General features: G+C 38.1%; 1 non-coding gene across 1 annotated transcript; it reads left to right on the top strand.

Annotated features, from left to right (window-relative positions):
* The first annotated feature begins 5,975 nt into the window (after positions 1-5,975).
* Positions 5,976-6,082, top strand: LOC141567403 (U6 spliceosomal RNA). Its single transcript, XR_012489987.1, has one exon. It is a non-coding gene; the product is annotated as a U6 spliceosomal RNA (small nuclear RNA).
* The last annotated feature ends 11,966 nt before the right edge of the window (positions 6,083-18,048 follow it).

Below are 18,048 nucleotides of genomic sequence, written 5' to 3'. Positions count from 1 at the left end.
CAATGAACATAAAGGTGCACATATCTTTTTGAATTACTGTTTTGGATTTCTTCGCATAAATACCCAGAAGTGGAATTGCTGGGTCACAAGGTAGTTCTATTTTTAACTTTTTGAGGACTCTCCATACTGTTTTCCATAGTGGCTGCACCAATTTACAATCTGATAAACACTACACAGCGTTCCCTTTTGTCCACATCCTCACTAACACTTGTTTGTTGATTTATTGATGATAGCCATTCTGACAGGTCTGAGATGATATCTCATTGTGGTTTTTATTCGCATTTCTCTGATGATTAGTGATGTTGAGCATCTTTTCATATGTCTGTTGGCCATCTGTATGTCCTCTTTGGAGAAATGTCTTTTTAGGTCCTTTGCCCATTTTTTAATCAGATTGTTTGTTTTTCTGGTGTTAAATTGTATGAATTCCTTATATATTTTGGGTATTAACGCTTTATCAGATGTATCATTGTTGAATATCTTCTCCCACTCTGTAGGTTGTCTTTTCATTTTGTTGATGGTTTCCTTTGCTGTACAAAAACTTTTGAGTTTGATGTAGTCCTATTTAATTAATTCTTCTTTTGTTACCCGTGACTGAGGAGACATATCCAAAAAGATATTAAGGAATGAATACATAAGCATGTTCCTACATTTTCTAGTGTGGCTCAAACATTGGTTATTGAGTGTGGAATGCATTTCACCCCTTCCGTTAGTCATTCAATTATATTTAGTGACTCCTGCTGGGAGATACAAAACAAGAAGAACACTGTGGGCATGGTAGTGATTCAGACTTGTGCTCTGTCTCTGAGAGCATCAGTGATCTGAGGCAGAGGCTGACCAAGGGACGGACTGGAGCACTCAGATGAGACAAGTGGAAGATGGCCATGTGAGGAGTCAATGTTTGAAATGGGCTTAGTTGGGAGGGTGCTGGGTTGGGAGGACCTTCTGGCAGAGCAGCATGATACAGCACATGTACAAGGAGGTGGTTGTTCTGTTTGACCAGAGAATACCGTATGTGTCAGGAAGAAGCAGGAGAAGGACGTGGGATCAGAAGAACTAGTTATTAGCCACAGGTCTGCCCTAAACTGTTAGAGGATCTAGAGCCAGGCCCTTCCCCTCTCTGTGCCTCAGAGTCCCCGTTTCCTACATGGGGAGGGCAATCTCCAAGATCAACTTGGTCAGGAGGGTTGTATGGATGAGAGCTCTGTGGTCGTAAAACTCCCGAAAGGAGCTGGTGCTGCTGTCATTGCTATTGTTATTGCTATGGCTACTACCGCTGTGATGCTGTGACGTCCCAGTCACTCAGCTCCGAAATTCCTGCAACATCTCCACTTGGATATCTGGTAGACATCTCCAAACCAGCCCCGTCCAGTGCAGACCTGCTCATCTTCTTCTTTTCCCACTGCCTTTCCTGTCTAACTTGATGACGAATGAGTCTTTTCAGTTGCTCGGCCTACAAATATTTCTGCCTGCTCATTTCTCACAAACTACATTCAATCCATAAAAGAATGCACATGACACAACCTTCAAAATATATCTATAATTTGATCACTTCTTATTGCTGCCACTGCTGCCACTCTGGTTTAAGTCACATCATTTCTCCCCTGCCATTCTATGACAATCTCCTAATGCATCTTCCTGGTCTACCTTTGTCCGGTAGTCTATCCTGCGCTCAGAGTTCTGGAATATTTCCCATTTAAAGCAGGCAAAAACTGAAGCCCTAACATGCTCCCAGTTCCCTTTGAATTCTCTTCTACAACTCCCCCTCTTGTTCACTTTACTTCACACACACCTTGTAGTACCTCAAACATACCAGGAAACATCATTCACCAAACCTTTGCTCTAAAAATTCCTTTGACCTGGAATACTCTTCCTCTGGAGATCTCCTCCCCTCATTTTCAGATCTTTGCTCAGATCTCACCTTCTCAATGAGGCCTTCTTTGACTACATGTTTTAATATGAAAACTGAAACTTCCCCTTGTAGTCTCAAAACTCTTTCTGTTGCTCATCTTCTTCCCTGTCTAAGTCCTCATCACATTTTAACATCATATGTATTCTGCACAATGATTTATTTCTATTGTTTCTTTTCAGTCTCTTGTTGGGATGTAAGCTGGAAGAAAAACAAGGAGTATTTTGTGTTGTTCACAAATCATTCCCAGCAATGACTCTGCCAGGTTGCCTGGCACATAGTAGGTACTCAGTAAATATTTTTTGAATAAGGGAATGAATGAATGAAAAGGAGGGACATGTTTAACAACTGGATAAACTAATGGATTTATAATTCAATGAATTCCTTCCTACATTTCATAAAGCTCTCCAGGAATGGGAAAGTTGGGAACAGGAGAGAAGAGGCATTTTCATGTTGAGATGATGCTCAATATCTTTCCTAACTTTGCTCTGGTGGCCAGTGAGATGATGGTGTATCTGCACATGGTAGGAGTTACATTACAAAAGGACTGGAGACAAGAGTGTGTTTGGTGTTTTGGGGGATGAGTAAGGAGGCAAGTGTGGCTGTCATGGAGCAGATGGAAATGACAAGAGGAAATGAGGTCATGGGGTTGAGCAGGGGTCAGGTTATGCAGGGCCACTGTGTTGTAGGTTGAATTGTGCACCCCCTCCCATTCATATATTGAAGCCCTAACCACCAGTACCTTATTTGGAAATAGAGTCTTTACAGAGATAATTAGGTTAAATGAGGTTGTTAGTGTAGACCCTAATCCAATATGATTGGTGTCCTTTTAAAAAAACTAGAGGTAGACATGTACCCAGGCACAATGCCAAGTGAATATGAAGGCAGAGATCAGGATGATGCTTCTACAAGCCAAGAGATCCTAAAAATTTTCAGCAAACTACCAGAAGATAGACATGGAAGGCATTCTCTTACACAACATTCAACCAACCAACCTTGCCATAAGCTTGAACTGAAACTTCTAGCCTTCAGAATAGTGAGATAGAAATTTCTGTTGTTTAAGATACTCAGTGTGTTGTGCTTTGTAATGGCTGCTCTAGGAAACTAATATACATGGTAAGGAGTTTTAAATTTCCTAGATATAAGAAACCTTAAGAGGTATTGGGAGATTATGATATGATTTTTATTATTTTTTATTCTGGTAAAATTTTTTTAACCATTTCTAAGTGTACCATTTTGTAGTGTTAATTATATCCAAACTGTTGTGCAATTACTCTACAGAACTTTTTCATCTTCCTCAACTGAAACTCTGTACCCAGTAAACAATAGCGCCCCATTCCACCTTCCATCCATCCATTGGAAAATACCATTCTGCTTTCTGTTTCTGTAAAAATTATAAGACATTGAAGAAAGAAATTTAAGAGATACAAATAAATGGAAATATATACTATGCTCATGAATAAGAAGTATGAATATAGTTTAAATGTCCATACTGCCCAAAGCAGTCTATCGGTTCAGTGCAATCCCTATCAAAATACCAATGGCGTTTTTCACAGAACTAGAACAAACAATTCTAACATTTATATGGAACCACAGAAGACCCCGAATAGCCACAACAATCTTGAGAAAGAAGAACAAAGCTGGAGGTATCATGCTACCTGATATCAAACTATACTACAAGGCTATAGGAATCAAAACAGTGTGGTACTGGCATGGATCAATGGAACAGAATAGAGAGACCAAAAATAAACCCACGCCTACATGATCATTTAATCTATGACAAAGGAAGCAAGAATTTACATAGGGGTAAAGATAGTCTATTCAGTAAATGGTGTTGTGAAAACTGGACAGACACCTGCAAAAAAAATGAAACTGGACCACTTCCTTATACCATATACAAGAATAAACTCAAAAAGGATTAAATACTTAAATGTAAGACCTGAAACCATAAAAACCCTAGGAGAAAACATGGGCAGTAAACTCTCTGACATTGCTCTTAGTAATATTTTTTTCTGATCTATCTCCTCGGGCAATGGACAAAAAAGAGAAAACAAACAAATGGAACTACATCAAACTAAAAAGGTTTTGCATGCCATAGGAAACCATGTACAAAGTGAAAAGACAGCTAATGGGGTGGGAGTAGATAGTCATCAATGATACATTCAATGGGGGGTTAATATCCAAAATTTATAAAGAACCCATACAATTCAACACGAAACAAACAGACAAACAAACAAACAATTCAATTAAAAACTGGGCAAAGAACCTGAATAGACATTTCTCCAAACAGGATATACAGATGACCAATAGATTTATGAAAAGATGCTCAACGTCACTAATGATCAGGGAAATGCAAATAAGAACCACAATGACATACTACCTCATTCTTGTCAGAATGGCTATTATCAATACATCAACAAACAAGTGCTGGTGAGGATGTGGAGAAAACGGAACCCTCATGCACTGTTGGTGGAACTGAATATTGGTGCAGCCACTATGGAAAACAGTTTGGAGGTTCCTCAAAAAATTAAAAGTAGAACTACCTTATGACCCAGCAATTCCAATTCTGGGTATTTATCTGAAGAAACTTAAAACACTTATTTGAAACTATATATGAACTCCTTTGTTCATTGCAGCATTATTTACAATAGCCAAGACCTAAGTGCCCATCAATAGACAATTGGATAAAGAAGATATAGTCCATATCTACAATGGACTGTCATGTGGTCATAAAAAAAAATGAAATCTTACCATCTACAATAATTTGAATGGACCTAAAAGGTATTATGGCAAGTGAAATAAGTTAGACAGAGGAAGAGAAATACCATATGATCTCACTTATATGCGGAATAAAGAACAAAGTAAATAAACAAACAAAACAGAAACTGACTCATAGATACAGAGAGCAAACTGATGGTTGCCAGATGGGAAGGGGGTTTGGGGTCTGAGTGGAAAGGGGAAGGAATTAGGAAGTACAAATTGGTAGTTACAAAATAGTAATGGGGATGTAAAGTACAGCATAGGGAATATATCAATATTATTGGATTTACTATGTATCGTGCCAGATGGATAATCAACTTATCGGTGTGATCACTTCAAAAATTATATAAATGTCTAACCACTATGCTTCTGTACACCTGAAACTAATATAAAATAATATTGAATATCAAGTATAATTGAAAAATAGAAAAATGAAAAGAAGATATTAAATCTTCAATCCAACTGTAATGTGTATGACATGATGTAGAGATACACCTTTATTTTTTTACATCCAGATAACTAAATTTTTAACTCCACGTATGGAAGTGTCCCTCCTTTACCTACTGATCCCATGTTATATCTGTACAGATCCAAGTGTGGTAAATGCATGAGTCTGTTTCTGAATTCTCTATTCTGTTCCATTATTCACTCTGTCTACACTCCCAGTAAAACCATGTGATCTCAATAATTCTAACTCCATAAGTCATGATGTATATCTGGTAGAGAAATCCTCCATGCCCTACTCTATCTCTTCATTGGTTTCATGGTTCTTTTTGTTCTTTTACTTTCTTGTATAAATTTTAGGATCATCATTGATTCTAAAGAAGAATTTGAAATTGAAATCTTTAGATATTGAGTCTACCTACAAAGGGATATTTCTCATATTTTATAAAATTTTTAAAATATCCTTTTGTAAACTTTATAATTTGTGCATAAGTATCTTATATAACTTTTTATTTATTGCTTAAATTTTAGTTTGGGTTGCTATTTAATTTATACTTTAAAGAAATACATGTCTATTTGTTTGTTGCCAATGTCTGAAAATGTGACTGAGTACTGGTTATTCTTCGATTTTCCATAATGAAAAACTACTTCATTTGAACCCACTGAAGAAAACTAACGATGTTGGATGAAATTGATAATTTTTTTTAAATAACAAAGGTCTAATAAGACAGGGGTCATTTACTGGGGATGATGGAAGTACAGAAGAGATAGAAAAGCAGACAACTGGCATTTTTTATATTGAACAGGCAACTGAGAAGTTGAGATTTCTTTTCACAACTTTGTGGATCTATTCAGAATCTGGTATGTACTTGCTTTGGCAGCACATATACTTACATTGGAAGGATACACAGAAGATTAACATGGCTCCTGCATAAGGATGACATGTAAATTCATGAAGCATTCCATATTTTTATAATATTGAATGTAAAAAAAAAATTAAGAACTGGTGGGAAAAAAAAAGAAAGAGAACCTGGTAAAGTAGTCCTGTCAATGTGGCCTAGAAACCTGGTTATCTGCCCTTAAGAATGAGGGTAAAGAGGTAATGAACCTGGCTTCACAATGCAGGCAGCCAAACATGGAATCAACTTGATGACCGAAGGAATTGATTAAATATGGCTAGTGCTATAGGCTCTTGGAGAAAGTAAATTTAAATCTACCATTATGGAAGATGACATTATCTTAGCCTGAAATTATTTCTATAAAAACAATCATGCACCACTTAATGATTGGTATATGCCGATCTATGGTACATTCATAGAAATGTGTTGTTAGGCAATTTTATCATTGTGCAAACATCATAGAGTGTACACAAACCTAGATGGTATGGCGTACTACACACCTAGGCTATAGTCTATTGTTCCTATGCTATAAGCTTGCACAGTGTGTTATTATACAAAACACACAAGATTAAATTAAACACAAAAGAAAATGATGCAATCAAGTGATACAGTAAACACTAGATGTATGAGGCTACTACTGGCATAACATGACAGTGTTTTACAGCAAACTTCTTTTCATAGGTAGGAATAGTAAACTCTAAAATAATGAAAAGTATAGTATTGAAAATACATAAATGAGTAACATAATTATTTATCATTTTCAAGTATTATGTCCTGTACATAATTGTGCATGCTATACTTTTATATGACTGGCAGTACAGTAGATTTGTTTATATTGCAAACATGTGAGTAATACATTGCACTATGTTGTTATGATGACTACATCATTAGGTGATGGAAATGTTTCAGCTCCACTATACCGTTATGAAACCACCATCATATATGTGGTTCTTGTTCTCTGAAACATTATGTGGCACATGACTGTCATTTCTTAAATGTAGTGTCAACATATAATTAATTATATCAAGGCACTTTAGGAAATAAGACATCATAAGCACAAAACTGCAAAAACAATAGAAAACAGAAAATCCAAAATATTGGAACTACCAGAACAGAGTATATAATAATGTTTTTTCTGTCTTGGCGTAGAATTAACCCCTGGGTTGTTCACAGAATATAAAATAATTTATGAGACTCTATAAGAGTAAGAACAGCTTTATTGAATGTCAAAGATAGACACAGTTTTGGCAAAGGGAAATTTTGCCAGGACAGAGCCTGATAGGGACAGCTGCAGAAGATCTTGAAAGGGAGGGGGGGAGGGAGAGAGAGAGAGAGAGAGAGAGAGAGAGAGAGAGAGTTCTGTTTGGAATTGACAGAAGTTTTGCCAGGGTGGTCTGAGGCAGAGAACCATGGAGACGGAGGAGTAAGAGAGAGATACTGGCAGAAGTTTGCCAGGGCAGTCTGATGGAGACAGCTGCAGAGACAGAGGGGTAAGAGAGAGATACTGGCAAATGGAGTTTATCCAGGGCAGAGTCCAATGGAGAGCAGCTGCCCTGATAAGAAGGAATGCTGGAGCTCTATATTTTTCCATCCAAGATGTAGGGTGCTTGTCAGCCTGCACGGGGACTGCCGTTACAATTGTCTTCTCCTGGGAACTTCCCTGCTCCCATCTATGATGGATGTCAGCTTGCAGGGGGTTGCTGTTGCGATTGAGAACTGTTCCGTTCTCACCTATGATGGATGTAAGGTGCTTGTAACCTTTCAGGTGTAGTGCTAGCCCGGGGGAATTAGAGCCAAACGGTTAATATTTTGCTCATTCCTGTTAGCCCACAAGCTCGTTCCTGTTAACTCTTTGCGTGTCCCATCCTGTAAGCTCACAAGCTCACTCCCATTAACTCTTCATTGGTCTCATCACTTTCTATAATAAAGCATGTAAAACACCAATTGGAACATTGGCAAGAAGTAGGAATCTATGAAAAGTGACTTAATTGATTTTAAAAAGAGAAAAATCCTGGAAACTATATATCACCACCAAATTAAGAATATGGTTTAACAACAGATTAGACACAGAAAGAAAACTAACAACAACAAAAAAATAAAGTACCCAGAATAAAACACAAAGAAACAAATAGATAAAAAATAAAAAAGAAAGGTAGAGGTATAGAAGAGGAATAAGAGAAATGGGACACAGAAAATACTTTAATCCTAGATGGAAGATCAGAGATGTGGGGAGTAGTAAAGAACAATTAAAATAGTAAAAAGGTAGATAGTTGTAAATGAATATTTACTAATATTTACTAATCATGTGGAATACACATGTATACACTCATTCCCAAATTTGTGAGGGAAAAATAAAACTGCATTATACGTGGGTAGTACTAATTCTATATCTATGTAAATTTGTTTTTATTCTTTTATTTATGCTTATGAGTTAAAAGTGTAACTAGAAATTAATAATGATATCCATATGCAAAATAATATCCTGGAATACAGTAATCGGTTTTGTTGAATTTACAACAAACTTGCAATGACGGAGAGTTCTTGGTCTTCTACAATGCATAAATATTGTAAATTTGTTACTTGTACAAAAAATTTCTTGTACCTTGTATCTGTTCTTGCATTTTTGTAATTATTTGTTACACAAAATTTCTTGTACCATAATATATTAAAAATAAATGCTAAAATTCCTTTATAATATGAAAAACAAGTACCTAAATGTAAACAAATAAAAATCTGAATTAAAAAATTAAAGTGAAAGACTTTTTTCCAGGAAAGTTCGGGCCAAAAACCTGGGTATGCATTATGCATGGGAGCACATTATACATGGCAAAATATGGTATCAGCAATTGCAATATATTTAAGACATTGTTCAAGTTAGAAGGCAAAAATTTATAGTCTCTATAAATAATAAAACCTAATGAGGTGTGATCGAAAAATACAGTGAATGTTTAAATTTAAAAAATTTTATTACAGTAACAAACACATTGCCATTAATCCCCCTCAAAATACTTGCCCTTGCCTCAAACACACTTATCCCACCATTCTTGCCACTTTCTGAAGCACTTCTGGAAGTCCTCTTTCCTGAGTGTCTTTAGTTGCACTGTCGTGGCTGCCGTGATGTTCTGAATTGATTCAAAACATTTTCCTTTCATGGTGATGTTGACTTTGGGGAAGAACGAGAAGCCACATGGTGCCAGACCTGGAGAATAAGGTTAATGAGGACACACCATAGTGTTTTAATTTGACAGAAATTGCCATATCAGAGGCAGTGTGTGCCATGGAGCGTTGTGATGATGGAGGATGAAGTAATGACACTCACAAAGAACTTCCAGGACTGCTTCAGAAAGTGGCAAGAACGATGGGATAAGTGTGTTCAAAGTGAGGGGGAGTATTTTGAAGGGGGTCAATGGCAATGTGTCTTTTACTGTAATAAATTTTTAAAATTTAAACATTGACTATTTTTTTATCACACCTAATATACTGTTAAAAAGAGATGTATAAAACGTAAGAACGCAGAATGTTAGAAAAATGTATATAAAGATACACACTTTGAATGATACAATAATTTTCTTTGCACCATACCTCAAATATATAAAATTGGCAGAACTATAATGTGAAATAAGAAATTATACAATTATCAAGGGTAGTTCTGAGCCAAAGTTCAAGATGACAGCCTAAAAAGATCCTGAGCTCACATCCTCCCACAGACCCAACAAATCTACAACTTTGTATGAAATAATTCCCTCTGAAAGAAACTGAATGGAGACTCCAGAACAAGCAATAGCACCAAGAAGGGTAGAAAGAGCAGAGATACAGCCTAGCTAAGGTAAAACTACATTCCCACCATGGCATTTAACACATGGAAAGATCTCAAAGGCACAAAAGTTTTCCCTGAGGAAGGAGGGATCCAAACTCCACATCAGGCACCCCAAATGTTATATCCTGCACAGGAGACATGAGATCTCAAAACATCTGGCTTTGAAAACAAACATGGAATAAGTCAAGAAAAACTACAGAAGTGCAGACAAACTTCACTCTTAAAGGGCTCACACATAGACTCACTCAACCTGGAAACCAGAACCAAAACACTATATAGAAAAGGGCATAGACCATAGGTAGAGGAGACCCACTAACTAATCTTAAAGCACCCACCGAGAGACAGGAGACAGCTGAGATTCTTCCTGGAAACTGAGACAATGGTGACATCCGTTCTGGCAATCTTCTGCTAGGCAGAAGCTGGTGCTGGTGAGTGCCATTTTGGAATTCTCCTCAAGCTTCTTTGTGCCAGTGGGTGTGCTTCCCTGAGAGCCCCACCCACCCTGCACACTGCCAGAAGTTGTGGACCTACCACAACAGAAGGACACATACAGTTCACATGGGACAACACAGGAACAACTGGCTCTAGTGGTCAGAGGGAATTGAGCTGCTGGGCCCCACAGGACAGCTACATAAAACCACTCCTTTACGACCAGGAGATGAAGAAACAAGAAAAAACTCAAAAAACTAAACTAAACTAGACAAAATAGGTGAGAAACAATCTACCTGATAAAGAGTGTTAAGTGATGTTCATAAATATGTTCACTGACCTTGGGAAAAGAATACATGAACACAGTAAGAACTTCAACAAAGTGATAAAAAAAAATATAAGTACCAGTATCAACAACAGATTAGATGATACAGAAAAATGGATTAGCGATGTGAAAGACAGAGTAGTGGATATCATCCAAGGTGAACAGTAAAAAGAAAAAAATTTAAATATGAGAATAGATTAAGTGCTATTTGGGACAACATCAAGCATATTAACATTTGTGTTATAGTTGTCTCAAAAAGAGAAGAGAGAGAAAAAGCAGAAAACTTTATTGAAGAAATAATAGCTGGAAACTTCCCTAACCTGGGGAAGGAAATAGACATCCAGGTCCCAGAAGCACAGAGAGTTCCAAACAAGATGAAGCAAGAGATCCACATCAAGACACATTAAAATAAAATGTGAAAAATGAAAGATAAAGAGAGAATCTTGAAAACAGCAAGAATAAAGCAAATAGTTATGTTAATGAAACACCCATAAGACAATACGCTGATTTTCAAAAGAAATTTTGCAGACCAAAGCCAGTGACACAATATATTCAATGTGCAGAAAGGAAAACAACCTACAAACAAGAATACTGAATCCGACAAGGTTATCATTCAGAATTGAAGGAAAGATAAAGATTTTTCCAGAAAAGCAGAAGATCCAGGAGTTCATCCCCACTAAACTGGTCTTACATGAAATGTTGAAAGAAATTGTGTAAGCAGAAAAGAAAAAGATATAACTATAAATAAGAAAATACATAAGAGAAAAAATCTCATTGCCAAAGGCAAACATAAAGGTAGTGGATTAACCACTTATAAGGCTAGTAGGAAGATTAAGACAAAAAATAGTAAAATCATCTATTCCTACAATAATTAAGGGATACACAAATAAAAACTGTTAAATATTATGTCAAAAAAACATGGAGTGGGGAGTGTGTGTAAAAATGTAGTGCTTTTAGAATGTGTATGAACTTCAGTGACCATATACTTAAAATAGACTGAATACAAACACATGAGGTTCATTTTTTATGAACCTCATGGCAACAACAAACCAAAATACTATATTATACACAAAAACAATAAAGAGAAAGAAATGCAAACATAACACTAAAGAAAATCATCAAACCACAAGGGAAGAGAGAAAGAGAAGAATAAAGAAATAGAGAAGTACAAAAACAACCAGAAAACAATTAGCAAAGTGGCAATAAATGCATACCTGTCAATAATGACTTTAAATATAAATGGATGACCTTCTCCAACCAAAATACAAATGTAGCTGAACGGATAAAAAATGTGAACCCCATATACAGAGGGTGCCAAAAAAAATGTATACACATTTTAAGAAAAGAAGCTGTATTAAAATTGTAATACTCAATATATACCAACAACAAAAGATGAATACAAGTCATGTTTATACATTTATTTGGCACCCCTGGTATATGTTGCACACAAGATTCATTCAGATTCAAAGACACCCCCTGACTGAATGTGAATGGATGGAAAAAAATATTCCATGAAAATGGAAACAAAAGTTAGAGTAGTAATACTTATATCAAACAAAATGGACTTTAAAACACTGACTGTGTGGCAGAGACAAAAAAGAATATTACATAATGATAAAGGGATCAATCCAGCAAGAGGATTTAATACTTGTAAATATCTATGCACCCAACATAGGATAACATAAGTACATAAAGTAAATATTAACAGGCAAAGAGAAAAATTGACCCTCATACAATAATAGTTGGGGACATTAACACCCAACTTACATCAATGAACATAGCATCATCCAGACAGAGATGTTTTTCTTTTTTAATGGTGTTAAATGAAACATTAGACTTCATGGACTTAATACATACATATGAGCATTCCAGCCAAAGCCAGCAGAATATACAATTTTTTTTCAAGTGCACAGAGAACATTTTTCAGGATAGATCACATGTTTGGCCACAAAAGAAGCCTCGATAAATTAAACAGATCTAAATCATATCAAGCATCTTTTCCAATCACAATGATATGAAATAAGAAATCAGTACAAGAGGCAAACTGGAAAAAACACAAACATGTGGAGGCTATGCAACGTCCTATTAAACAACAAAATGAAAAATACCTTGAGACAAATGAAAGTGGAAACACAACATTACAAAATCTATAGCACATAGCAAATGCAATTACTAGAGGGAGTGTATAGCAATACATACCAATCGCAAGTCAAAAAAAAAATCCCGGATAATTTACCAAACCTTATACTTAAAAGAACTAAAGAAAGAAGAGCAAACAAATCCCAAAATTAGTAGAAGGAAAGAAGAATAAAGATCAGAGCAGAATTAAATGAAATAGACACTAAAAATATAATAGAAATAATGAATGAAAAATAACAGCTGGATTTTTGAAAAGATAAACCAAATTGATAAACCATGAGCCAGACTCACCAAGAAAAAAAAAAGTGAGTGCCTAAATAAATAATGTCAGAAATGAAAGAGGACTAGTTACAACCAACATCACAGAAATATAAACAATTTGTACAATTATATGCCAACAAAATGGACAACCTAGAAAAAATAGATAAATCCTGAGAGACATAAAAATTTCCAATATTGAATCAAGACATATAGAAACCCTGAACAGACTGGTTAATAGTAACAAAATTGAATCAAATTCATAAACTCCCCCAAATTTCAAGATCAGAAGAATCACAGGTAAATTCTACCAAACATTTAAAGATGAGTTAACACCTATTCTTCTCAAACTATACCAAAATATTGAAGAGGAGGGAACACTTCTGAACTCATTCTACCCAATATGATTTATAGATTCAACAAAATCAAGGAGAAGATTTATCCTTGATTTTTCTTTTGTGAGTAACCTAATATGGTTATTGTTAAATTTCCTTGGGAATTATAAAGGCAAACAATAGAAAATACATTCTTGAAGAATGTGAGAATTCCTCCACAGGGTATCAAAGCCATGGTAATCTATATTTCAGTAATCTGTAGAGATATTGAAAGCTGCAGTAAGTAAATACTGTAGTGTTGGTGCAAAGCGAGGCAGATAGATCAATGGAGAAGAATAGAAAAACCTCAACATACATGGACTCTAGATTTCTGACTAAAATCAGGTACTACAAAAGAGTAGTGAAAGACAGTATTTCAATAAATGCTGCCAGAGCAATTAGGCAGCCCTACATTTTTTTTTAAACCTCACACTTTGCACAAGAAGAGGTTAACTCAAACTGAATTACAAACCTAAATGTGACTTTTAAACATAACAAGACTTTTAAAAGTAAATAAGAGAATGCCTGCATAATATCTGGGTAGGGAAGTATCTATTACACAACATTTTTTAAGTTAAAAAAATTAAGAAAAGGACCAATAAATTTTACTACTTTATAATTATAACACTTCTATTTATCAAGAGACATCTTTAAAGAGATTGAAAACCAGCAAGGATGGGGAGAATATACGTGCAGCACCTATAACGTACAAAGGACAACTATTACTGAGTATTGAAAAACAAAAACAGGAAGACAGAAAACCTCAATAGAAACATGGAAAACTGACTTAAATAAGGAGTTCACAAAAGAGTAAATCCAAATGGCCAGTAATAATATGAGAAGGTCCTTACCAGGGGAACCAAAAGTAATATCACAAAATGAAATTCTTCTATGCTCCTAGCAAGTTTGGTTGACATTGGGAGTAAAGGAAAAAGCCACTACCTTCAGGTGGGAGGTTTGATGAAAATTGGTATAATTACTTTATAAAATATTGAGGCCATATTTTGTAAAGCTGAAGATATGAATCCCCCACAACCCAGCAATTCCTAGTGAGATGTGTGTACATGTGCTGGCCCATGGACCATGAGACATGTCCGAAGACAGTTAGGGCAATGAGATTGAGACTATTCAGACACAGGATGGGTTCCATTCCTATGAAATGAAAAACTGGCTTAGTTTATGATGATTAGGGAGGCAAATTTAGGGCATAAAAATCTAAAGAAAAATCAAGATAGTAATTAATATAATATTTGGATGGTGATCACCTGTTTAGAAAGAGACAGGTTTGTCACTGGGAAGTGTCACTCAAGGGACTCCAGGGGTGCTGGCAGTATTCTATTTCTTGAACCAAACGTGCAGATATAAAAATATCTGCAGACATAAGATGTTCTCTCCCCTTTTCACCATGTCCACCATCTCCATGATGACCACTCAGATTCCAAGGCCAGTCTGTGGACCTTCTTAGTTTACATGGTTATTAACACATCAAACCTGCTTGGGAAAGGGTTAGAAACCTACTTCATCTTGCCCCCTGAGCGTGTGGTGACTGGTAGCTCAGCCATGATTTTCCAAGGGTGGTCAGAGTTGAGTTGTCCTGCCCCATAGCAACCGAAGTCTACAGCCCCAGCCTTATTCTCATGTGACTAATCGAAAATGACATACTGTCATAATAGTGAAAATGCAACATCTCAGCCATTGCTGTTGTGCTCTTGGCCAGTGATGACAGATATGTGTATAGATTATACACACACACACACACACACACACACACACACACACACACACACACAATCACCAGCCTACTTGCAAGTATTAGGGCAATAGAAGTGGTTGAATAAACCCTTTGATTCCTAGATGGTCAGCATTTCTGGTGACTCAGGACGGCCCAAGGATACGCCCACATAATTCAGCACCAAGGAGAGCAACCAGATAGGGCGCTCTAAAGGGCCTCCTCTTCCAAGTAAAAATCCCATAGGACTGTTCAGGTTGACTCTGATCCCAGCGCCTGCATTTCTGACCCTCTACAGAGAGCATTATTCAGGCTCTGGAGAGAGAAAATCCAGGTCTGCGGGTTGTTTATAGGCTCAGGGCAACTCAGGCTCCACGAAGCAGTCCCATCTCCAAGCAGTGTCCTGAGATCTGCAGGGGGACCACAGCCAAGGAAAAGCCTGAAAAGAGAAGTTGGGGGGCCTTGACTATGGCTAGGTGACTGCCACTGTGATCACACAGCTTCTGCTGCTGAATTCATGAGCAGGGCTGGCTTTCAGTGACCTGCGGTGCTAGCTCACGGGCTCAGAGTGGTCTCACAGTGTACCTTGCTGCGTTTCCCTTGGAGAAAAGAGCTTCAAGGAGTAGGTCTCTGGAAAGAGGCAGGAAGGCCTGGGACAGTTTGTGCCATCAGCTATGCATTTCAGGATCATGCACAGAGAGTTAAAGACCGATTGTCACCGACTAAATGTACAAGGAAACATGGTGTCCTCCTGGCTCCCCCTCCTACAAGACCAATGTGAAAACCAGCCCATTTTAAAGGACTTGGGTTCAATCCTGCCAGGGGCTCTGCATCTGTGTCCCCAACTCTGGACAAAAGACACATTTTGAACAGTTACTTGGGAATCTCCTCTTTAGCTTCTTTCTCCCAATTGATGCCCTTGGGGCCCCAGGCAGGATGCTCTGACTCCTTGGACACCCAACCCACCCAAAGCTGGAGCAGCTTCTCCAACCCTTGTCTCCATCAGCAGGCTGCCTGCAGTGCCTCTGCAGATGCACTGAAGGTCGCACTGATCAAACACCTGTGTGCAAGAGACAAGGCCAAAACAAGTCACAGAGGCTGAGCTTCCCTCTATCGTGACTTCAAGGACATGCACATAGGCATAGTCCTCACATAAGGGGTCCAAACTCTTTCCTTGGTAAGATAAGCAGGGATCACTCCCCCTCAGAACAGGAAACCACACAGAAATAGGCATGCAGGCTGCCTCTGCATGCGACCACCCTGCCAGCACCCTTCCTGGGTATGTTCCCTCTAAGAGCTTTTCCACATTAATTGGTAGTTCACCCAAAGCAATTCCTTATCCTTAGGGCAAAAGAAGGTAGGAACATATTGTCATCACAGAAGCCCTAACTGGGGCCCTAGGAAGAGCTCCTTTACAAGAAAACATTCCTTTTTAGCTCCTAGAATGAACTTGGGTATCAGCAGGATTGGGGTTATGGAAGAGATGTCCTGATAGGGAATTTTATGAAAGGTGGCAAATACCAAGAAACTGTAAAATCTATTCATATTATGAGGAAAGACCAAATTGTTAAGAAAAGAAACAAAACAAACAAAGAGAAAGACAAAACTGGATTAGTTTTTCATTCTTTTATTCAGAAGAGTGAGAATGAAAGGATCTCGCCTGAAGGACATTTGGGTCAAGTCTGCCTTGAACATTACCCTGCACACGTATGTGTGCACACAAACACGCACATATATGCACACACACATGCACCACACATGCACGCATGCACACACACACACACACACACACAATTGTCCCAGCACCATGACATTGTGGATATTCTCCATCTGCCTCTTCAGATATACTCTTCAGCCTTCCCACCCTACTCCTCGCCCCCACCCAGGCTGACCTCTAGAAACTGCATCAGCATGCCTGTGGTCCTCTGGATTCTGATGAGGTTTGGCCCATAGAAGAGTTCAACAGAAGATGAAAGGCTATGAAGAAGAGAGTGAGCCCAGGCTATTCATTCACCTGGCTTCCTACCTGCTGGGCTGGGTGGGGGTCCTTCCTGGGAAAGAAACCACAAAGAAACACACACGCAGGCATGTACGTTGGTAGGGCTGTGGCCATTTAAGACAATTCCTGGTAGCTGCAGCTACCAATCCCTACTTGATTTGGTAACTTTCCCCTCCACATTCCCCTTCTTCAGACTCACCATTGGACCTCACTGGCATAGTAAATTACATAGTGTGTGATGGCTACTATTGAGTGTCAGGCACCATGCCCAATCACCAGTTCGATTCCCAAATGGGCCAGTGAGCCGCGCCCTCCACAACTAGATGGAAAACTGCGACCTGACCTGGAGCTGAGCTGCGCCTTCCACAACTAGATTGAAAACAACTTGACATGGAACTGATGGGTCCTGGAATAGTGCACGGTTCCCCAGTATTCCCCAATTTTAAAAAAAAATGGAAGAGGTGGCTAAAGAGCATAAAAAGAAGCTGGTGCGAGTGAAGTCATCTCCCTTTAAGGTTCTGTGCCCCACAAACTGTGCACCTCCACAGAGTCTCTCAACAGCTTTCTTCTTCCAAAGATCCACTTCTCCCCTGCAAGGGGCAACCTCTTTTGCTGACCCAGAGTCAGCAGGAACACAAGTTGAAGCCCCAATCCTGAGAGGACTGCACTGCCTACCCACCCTTACCCAAGCTCCCTGTGCCACAGTTGTCCCTCAACATCCAGACCTGACTGAAATGCACACCAAAAGGGTGGGAATGGTTCCTAAAGATCTATCTCTGAGGTGCAAAGGAGTTGGTTCCCAGTAAGGTGAACCATGAACATTGGTTAATTGGAGCTATGAGGAAGCTGGACAGATAAATTTATGCTGCTTATTCCTTCTGTGGTTTTCTTTGGTAGTGCAGTTGCCCCTTGCATTCCTTCAAGAGGAAGTCCTATGTACTAAACAAAGATACCAACAGACTGAGCTGT

This window comes from Rhinolophus sinicus, chromosome 5 (genome assembly GCF_057876585.1).
Source record: "Rhinolophus sinicus isolate RSI-liver-muscle chromosome 5, RSI-T2T, whole genome shotgun sequence".
Lineage (NCBI taxonomy): Eukaryota > Metazoa > Chordata > Mammalia > Chiroptera > Rhinolophidae > Rhinolophus > Rhinolophus sinicus.
The sequence above is the reverse complement of the archived record's forward strand: the minus strand, read 5'-3'. Positions and strand labels throughout refer to the sequence as shown.